Raw genomic sequence first — 8,016 nt, forward strand, 5'->3', positions numbered from 1 at the left:
AACAAAAACTCCTCACTCTAGGCTTCAAGGCTCTCCATCACCTTGCCCCTTCCTACCTCTCCTCCCTTCTCTCTTTCTACCGCCCACCCCGCACGCTCCGCTCCTCTGCCGCCCACCTCCTCGCCGTCCCTCGGTCTCGCCTATCCCGCCGTCGACCCCTGGGTCACGTCCTCCCGCGGTCCTGGAACGCCCTCCCTCCTCACCTCCGCCAAACTGATTCTCTTTCCCTCTTCAAAACCTTACTTAAAAATCACCTCCTCCAAGAGGCCTTCCCAGACTGAGCTCCTCTTCCCCCTCTACTCCCTCTGCCATCCCCCCTTTACCTCTCCGCAGCTAAAGCCTCATTTTCCCCTTTTCCCTCTGCTCCTCCACCTCTCCCTTCCCATCCCCACAGCACTGTACCCGTCCGCTCAACTGTATATATTTTCGTTACCCTATTTATTTTGTTAATGAATTGTACATCGCCTTGATTCTATTTAGTTGCCATTGTTTTTACGAGATGTTCTTCCCCTTGACGCTGTTTAGTGCCATTGTTCTTGTCTGTCCGTCTCCCCCGATTAGACCGTAAGCCCGTCAAACGGCAGGGACTGTCTCTATCTGTTGCCGACTTGTTCATCCCAAGCGCTTAGTACAGTGCTCTGCACATAGTAAGCGCTCAATAAATACTATTGAATGAATGAGCAAGTGGCAGTGCCCCTTTAAAGCCCCAGAGGCTTGTGTGCCTTTCTTTTTCTTAAGAAGGGTCAGTGGGCTGTACTTGCCATAAGCTGGGGAGAGGAGATGTAGTGTGTTTGTCTGGGGGTTTGGTGAGTAGTGCCTGAGATGCTCCCTTTGCTTAGCTTATCTTTTGTTTAGCTGTGGTAGTTGATGATTTGGTAGTTGATGTATTGGATTAAGAGTCCCCCCAAAGTTGGCTTTCTTTCCCTACTTATACCAATGGTCCTGGTGGTGCTGAGGGGGTCAGGGCAAATGGTTTGGCTTTCATGGGTCAGGAATGTCTTGTCTTGATGCTTTTGGGGGGCTACTTAAGGTTGTTCTAATTGATGTTGCCTATGTTAGTGATGGGGTAGCTTGTGAGGGGAGTTGATTTTACATGGATGAGTCAGCAGTGACTAGGGTTTATAGGGTGGGGATATTGGTGACTTTATTGATTATGGTGATTGAGGGCATTGAGGAATGGGCTGGTCTCAAGGGTTTGAATTTGAGGGGTGGGGAGGGGTTACCCAAGTCTGGGATGATGATAATCATCACAATAATGATAATATTAAGGGCTTAGTATATGCCAAGCATTGTTCTAAGTGCTGGGGGTGATACAAGGTAATCGGGTTGGACACAGTCCTTGTCCCATGTGTTTCAATCTTCATCCCCATCTTTACAAATGAGGTAATGGGGGCACAGAGAGGTAAAGTGACTCGCCCAAGATGACCCAGTAGGCAAGTGGCAGAGTTGGGATTAGAACCCATGACCTTCTGACTCTGAGAATGAGTCCTATATTAATGAGGTGTTGGTAGTGGACCAGGCTGATGGTGGTAAGGAGAATGTATTTGATATTATTGACTTGTCCATACTGTTGATGTGATGATGGTATTTGTTAAGCACTTACTGTGTGTTCCGAGTGCTTGAGTAGGTACAAGATAATCAGATTGGACTCTGATGTGTGTGGTTAATGGTGCCTGTAGCCCAGTCTCTGATGTGGCTACAGTACTCATGCCCTGGAGGGGCAGGGAATGCCACAGACAACAAAGGTTTTGGTTTTGCTGACTGGGAGATGAGTCTGGTATCTAGGAAGGGAAGTGTCTGATTTGGGACAAAAAAAATCTCCAGAGAGGAGGAATTTGAGGGCTTGTGATGCTATGAAGTCTGTTTTTAGAGGGAATGATTGGTGCTCAGGGTTTTGGTGGGGGGGAGAAAGGGATGGGGCAGAAACGATGGGGTGCATGGGGGTGCATGCTCACTGTCTGTGTGTCTTTGTGTGTCTTTATGTGTCTCTCTGTGTGTCTGTCATTGAGCCCTCTACCTGTGCTCTTGCCAGCCCTCAGTTAGCTAGTATTTCCCCCTCAACCGTAAAGTTGTCAAAGCCAGCAATCTTATCCAACCTCAGCAAGTGCTCATGCCTCTGGAATGTGCTAGAAGGTGAGGGACTGTTTCTGCAAGACTTGTGCCGACCCCCCACCTCCCCAATTATTTAAAAGGAGGTGCACTTCCAGCCCCCATCGATTGGAAACCTCCACCCTACCATCCTCGCTGGATTGAGAGTTTTGGATCAGTTCTGGAAGCGCATCAGTATCGGAGAATCAGATTGTAAGTTCTCTGGGGCAGGAATCAAGACCCGCTGATGGGAGAGGGGTGGAGTGGTGGTACTGTCACGCGCCCCTCGAGGGCAGGATTGCGCCAACCTCAGCTGGTTGTCTGAGGCCTCTTTTTGGGCTTCCCAATTCCTGTACCCCAAGATATGTCGCCTATTTCCCCCACCACCCCCTGGGACTCGAGCCCCTCCAAAGCCCAACAATGAGTTGGGGTTCAGTAGCCACCCAGTGAAGTAGACTGTAAACCCGTTGTGGGCAGGGAATGTCTGCTGTGCTCTCCCAAGTGCTATATAGTGCTCTGCGCTCAAATACGCCACACTGAGCCAGAACACCACAAACACAAGTGTCGCCATAGTAGCAGAAGCTGAGTCGCCGTTAGTATTCGCTGAGTACTTAGATGCAAAGCATCCTACTGAGTGCCTGGGAGACTGAGTTACCAAGTGCAAATCTCTCCTTGAGGTGGAATCTAGTCGACGGAATATTTCCAAATGACTCCTCCGCCCACTCGACGTGGTTCCTACTTAAATGGGCATAACACTCATATTACCGTCTGTCTTCCCCACTAGAATATAAGCTCATAATAGAGAGAGAATCTCTCTGGTTATATCTTGTTCTGCGGTGCCGGATAAATATGACTGACTAAAGTGGGTGTCCTTAGCAATTGAGCCCTCTCACCCCCGTCCTGCTCTTAGTACAGTGCTCTGTCAAATAATGTTTGCTAAAGACCCTTGCTCTATTAATGCAAAACTGCCACTCTGCATTCTGTGTATTCTTTTTGATCAATTCGTACCGCCGATTCAAGCTTATCATAGGTTCAGCATGTTCAGTTTGGTGTACTGATCTTGTCTATGCCCTTCTACCTGTGAGTAAATCAATTTTAATGTCTGTCATGTAGACTGGAAGCTTCTTGAGAGCAGAGGCCAGGTGTGCTATGTAATGCTGAATTCTGAAGCATTTGCACCATGTTGTTCCAAAGTCGATGCTTCCCCTTCTAGACTGTGATCCTGTTGTGGGTAGGTCATATATGTTAAAGCGTTCTATTGTACTATGCCAGGGTCCTAAGTTGAGTGTTCTGCACAGAGTAAGAGCTCAAATACAATGAGCTGTCTGACTGAATGACTTAGACTGTAAGCTCCCAGTGGGCAGGGGCTGTGTCTCCTAAACCTGATTTGCCAAAGAGGGTGCTTAAAGGAGTGTGGTCTCACTCAACTCAGGCCAAACTGGGAGGCAGGTGCCCCAGTCTCCTTCTACTGTTGATGGAGTGGAAGAGGAGCAGGGGTGAAGGACCAGATTGGTATTGGGTAAGTGTTCAGAGTCTAGGCTGCCTGAGAGACAAGGCAGAAGCCCAGTTTGTTTCTGCCCCCTGGAGAAGTCTCCCAGACAGGCCTGCTCACAGGTAAGACGCTGGGAAATTGGGGGGGGGGGTTGTGGCTGTGTTGGGGAGGGGGTCCCCACGGGCTGAGACTCTGGAGGAAACCCAGAATGCTTGGGGTGTCCTGCTTTGGAGTGGCAAAGCCAGCCAGAGCCTCCCCTGCAGGGTGTGTGAATGGCAGCTGCTCTGTTCTATATGAGGAATCTTTCCTCCTTTCTCTCTGTCTCCTCTTTTTCTCACTCTCTGACCTTGGGTGTGAATGAGCCTGCAGGGCACAGTCCAGCTGCAAATGGGGCTGGGCCTGGGCTGCAGCATCCTCTGCCACAAACAGGGGGGCAGAGTGAGATTACCCTGAGACCTTACAAGCTTTATCCTTAGGGCCAAGGAAGGAACCTGAGCCCCAGGTGCATCATGGGAGACCCGGCCCCCTGGCCCATCCCCGCCTCTCTAAGGACATCTTGGTGTGGACAGGACTGGACAGAATGGTGAGTTTTATGCCTTAAACATGGGGCCTTCTGAGTTTTGTTTTGGGCAAGTGGGAGGAATTGAGGAAACAGCGGTCTTTATTGAGCACTTAAGTCTAGACCACTTTGCGAAGTGCTTTAGAGAGTATAGTGAAATGAACCTTATCCCCCTCTGGACATGCACACACAATCCATTGCATCGATATAGTCCGCAACCCAGAGCAGTGACCCAGTCGCTCTGGGCTCAGTAGTGATCCCTGACCAGGCTCCTACCCACCATACAACTTCCTGCTCCCTGGCTGGAAGACTGGGCTCCCCATTGCCGACCCAACCGAGCCTTCCCCACCCCCAACTGTGACTGGCCGGCACTCACCATGTGCGGGCAGGGGCACACCTCTTCAGCCAACCAACAGTCACATCCATCCCCAGGAAGCCACAGCGCAGCCCCGAACCGGACCACCCGGTCTCACAGACAGTGGAGGAAGGACCAGCTACTCACCGGATGCCATGGACACTGATAAACTGCACTGGCCCCACGGAGAGGAAATTTGTTGACACGAGGCTGCTGCCCCCTGGCCACCCCCTTCCTGCCCCCTAGCCTGCAACTGTATCCCCTCCTTCCAGACAGTGCCATTTCCTTTGGGGGGAGTTGAGGGTCAAACACTGCATCATGGGTGCCAAATCAATCCCTTGCAACTCCAGGAGGGTATGGAGGTGTGTGCATGTGTGTGTGCCTCATGCGTGGGAGCGAGGGCCGGGACCGGAGCAGGGTCAGAGGGGCCGCCGCTCCTGGGCCGGGTAAAGGGTTATGGAAACAGGGGTCTAGAGTTTGGGGCCGGTACTCCGTGGGTGGATCCGAGCGGGAGTGAGGTCGCACCGGGGCCCTTAATTCTATAGTCAGTGCGACATCCTCCTTGCCTGTTCTGCCCTGTGGGAGTTTCCTGCCTAACTCAGGCTTCAAGAGTACAGACTCCCTTTCCCGTCCAGGGGGGTGCCCCTGGGGGAGTGGGTGTAGGGACAGGTTGAGTCAAGGTGTGCGTGTGTCTGTCTGTCTCTGTATGTATGTATGTGTGACTACCCTTGTCTTCCATCCCTCCTGGATGAGCAGAAAGAGGGGTGGAGAGAACTAACAGCAAATTCTAGAGTGGGAAGATGCAAAGTGGTTTCCCCCATCCTACCAACAGAAATGGCACTGTCTGGCCCCCTTCTCTCCCCTTCCTCTCCTCCTCCCATCTCTGTCCCCTTGGCAGCCTGGGATCTGTAAGCCCAAATGTCTCTGTTTGGAATAAAATGTATACGTTCTTCATCACTCTTGAGCCACTGGCAATTGGCCCCGCTCCACAGAAGGATTAGAATTAGGGAGAAGCAGCTGTGTACTCATAGCAGGTGGATGTCACCAGCTTCTAACTTGTCGAGTGACCCCTAGCACCCTCCCAACCTCCAGATCTCATTCCTTCTGGCTCACGCAGGCAGGGTAAGAGGTCTTATGAGTTCAAGGCAGGGGCTTGATGACACACTCTTGTTCCTCTTGCCTCTCCCCCTATCCAGCCTGAGATAGGCCTCTAGAGGAATGTGGCTCCCATGGGCTGGAGGGTTTCAGATTTCTCCCTGCCCCATTGACTCTGGTGGGCAGGGCTAGCGTGGACGGCAGGACCCTCTAGGCCCAAGAGAGAGGGAGGGGGCAGCATGAGTTGGAGGTGGGCAGGGGCTCAGATTGGAGGTTGTCCCAGGTTCCACTACCCCGCCAGTTTAGTGAATTAATCCGTCATATTGGAGCGACTTAAGTGACTTGCTGTGTGACTTAGTGGTGTGCCTCAATCTCTCTGGGTCTCTGCTTCCCCTCCCCTTTTCTAATAACAAGCACAATAATTGTGGTATTAAGTGCTTAATTGCCAGGATGTCCATCATTTCTTTGTTTATATTCATGTCTGTATCCCCTTCTAGTCTGTAAACTCCTGGTGGGCAAGGAATGTGTCTACTAACTCGGTTTTTAATCACAGTAATAATAATAATAATAATGATTGTGGCATTTGTTAAGCACTTAGCATGTCAGGCACTGCAGCAAGAGCTTGGTTAAAGACACAGCAATTGGGATTGGACACAGTTCCTGTCCCATACAGGGCCCCCAGTCTCCATCCCCATTTTACAGATGAGGCAACTGAGGGCCAAAGAAGTTGTCATCTGCCTAAGATGACACAGTAGACAAGTGGCAGAGTTGGGATTAACTGGGGTATTTACGTGCCCACAATGTGCCAGGTGTTATACGAACCGGTGGGAGAGGTGGAAGGGGGGAAATACAAGCAATTCAGGTTAGACACAGTCCCTGTTGCAGATGGGGCTCTCTGTTTCAACTGCCATTTTAGAAATGAGAAAAGACACAGGGAAGTGACTTGCCCAAGGTCACACAGCAGCCACGGCTTAGAGTTGGGATTAGAACCCCTGACCTGATTCCCAGGCCACTGCCAGGGAACTTTCACCAAGCACACCCAGGGAACGGAAACAGGGAATGGAATCACCCTGCAACAGACAGCTCAAAATACACAAGTACACACCCAGGCAGAGAGAGCGCTCAAGGGCACACGTATGAGGGCATGTACTCTCACAAATGCACTTGTGCCTCAGAGATCCTGCTTACCTGTAATTTTCTTTTACTGTATGCTTCCCCCACTAGCCTGTAAGATGCTCGAAGGCAGGGATCTTGCCTACCAGATCCGTTGCACTCTCCCAAGCGCTTGGTAAATTGGTCTGCATAAAATTTATTTGTTGTTTTTTATTGAGCGCTTAGTGTGAGCAGAGCACTTTACTAAGTGCTTGGGGGGTACAATATAGTAGTAAAGACAGACAATTCCTGTCCACCATGGGCTCACAGTGTGTGTGGGGAGGGGGAGCATACATCAATACAAGCAAAAATACATCAGTATATATCAATAAAATTATATACATAAGTGCTGTGGGGAGAGGGGGGAAAGAGCAAAGTTGAGCCAGTCATGGTGATAAACAAGGGAGTAGGAGCTGAGGAAAAGTGGGGCTTAGCCTGGGAAGGCCTCTTGGAGGAGGTGCATCTTCAGTAGGGCTTTGGAGGGAGGAAGAGCGATTGGCAGATGTGAGGAGGGAGGCCCAAATCAAGCAAGTGAATCCATCGGTCATTTTGAAGCATTCTGGGCCAGAGGTAGGATGTGGGCCAGGGGATGTGCGACGAATCAGGGGAGATGGAGGCACGAGGGTAAGGTGTCGGAGAGCTTTAAAGCCAATAGTGAGGAGCTTTTGTTTGATACGGAGAAGGATAGGCAACCACTGAAGATTTTTGAGGAGGGTGGTGACATGTCCAGAATGTTTCTGTAGAAAAATAAACCCTATTGTTTAGTCTCCCATGTGGCTTCTTTGGCAAGGTCCAGTCTGTGGAGCCCAACCATCCTCCTCTAATTAACAAAGCAGGGGAAGGAGAGAGAGGACAAAAATCTGTTGAGAAACCAGCTGGCTCCCATCCCCACCTGCATAATAAGTGTGGTGGCATTTATTAAATGCCCAGTATGTGCCCAACACTGTACCAAGTCTTAGGTAGATTCAACATTATCAGGTAAGGTTCAGTCTCTGTCCCACATGGAACTCACATTATAAAAAGAAGGGGGAAGAGGTATTGAATTATGATTTTATCATTATTTTCATTAATAATAAGGGCATTAGTTAAGCACTGATTATGTACCAGGCACGGTACCAGGATGTGGGGTGGAAGTAAGCAAATCAAACTGGACACAGTCCCTGTCCCATGTGGAGCTAATACCGTGACTTTGGATTACTTTTTTTTTCCAATTTTGAATGGCAAAATATCCCTATTATAGTCACTTTTTTGAATGCTGGTATTTCTGGATGCTGC

General features: G+C 50.1%; 1 long non-coding RNA gene across 1 annotated transcript; it reads left to right on the top strand.

Annotated features, from left to right (window-relative positions):
* The first annotated feature begins 685 nt into the window (after window positions 1-685).
* LOC103169866 lies at window positions 686-5,141 on the top strand. Its single transcript, XR_485848.3, has 4 exons — window positions 686-806; window positions 2,193-2,301; window positions 4,057-4,163; window positions 4,572-5,141. It is a non-coding gene; the product is annotated as an uncharacterized LOC103169866 (long non-coding RNA).
* Window positions 5,142-8,016: the final 2,875 nt, after the last annotated feature.

This window comes from Ornithorhynchus anatinus, chromosome 2, assembly GCF_004115215.2.
Source record: "Ornithorhynchus anatinus isolate Pmale09 chromosome 2, mOrnAna1.pri.v4, whole genome shotgun sequence".
In the NCBI taxonomy this organism is placed as follows: domain Eukaryota; kingdom Metazoa; phylum Chordata; class Mammalia; order Monotremata; family Ornithorhynchidae; genus Ornithorhynchus; species Ornithorhynchus anatinus.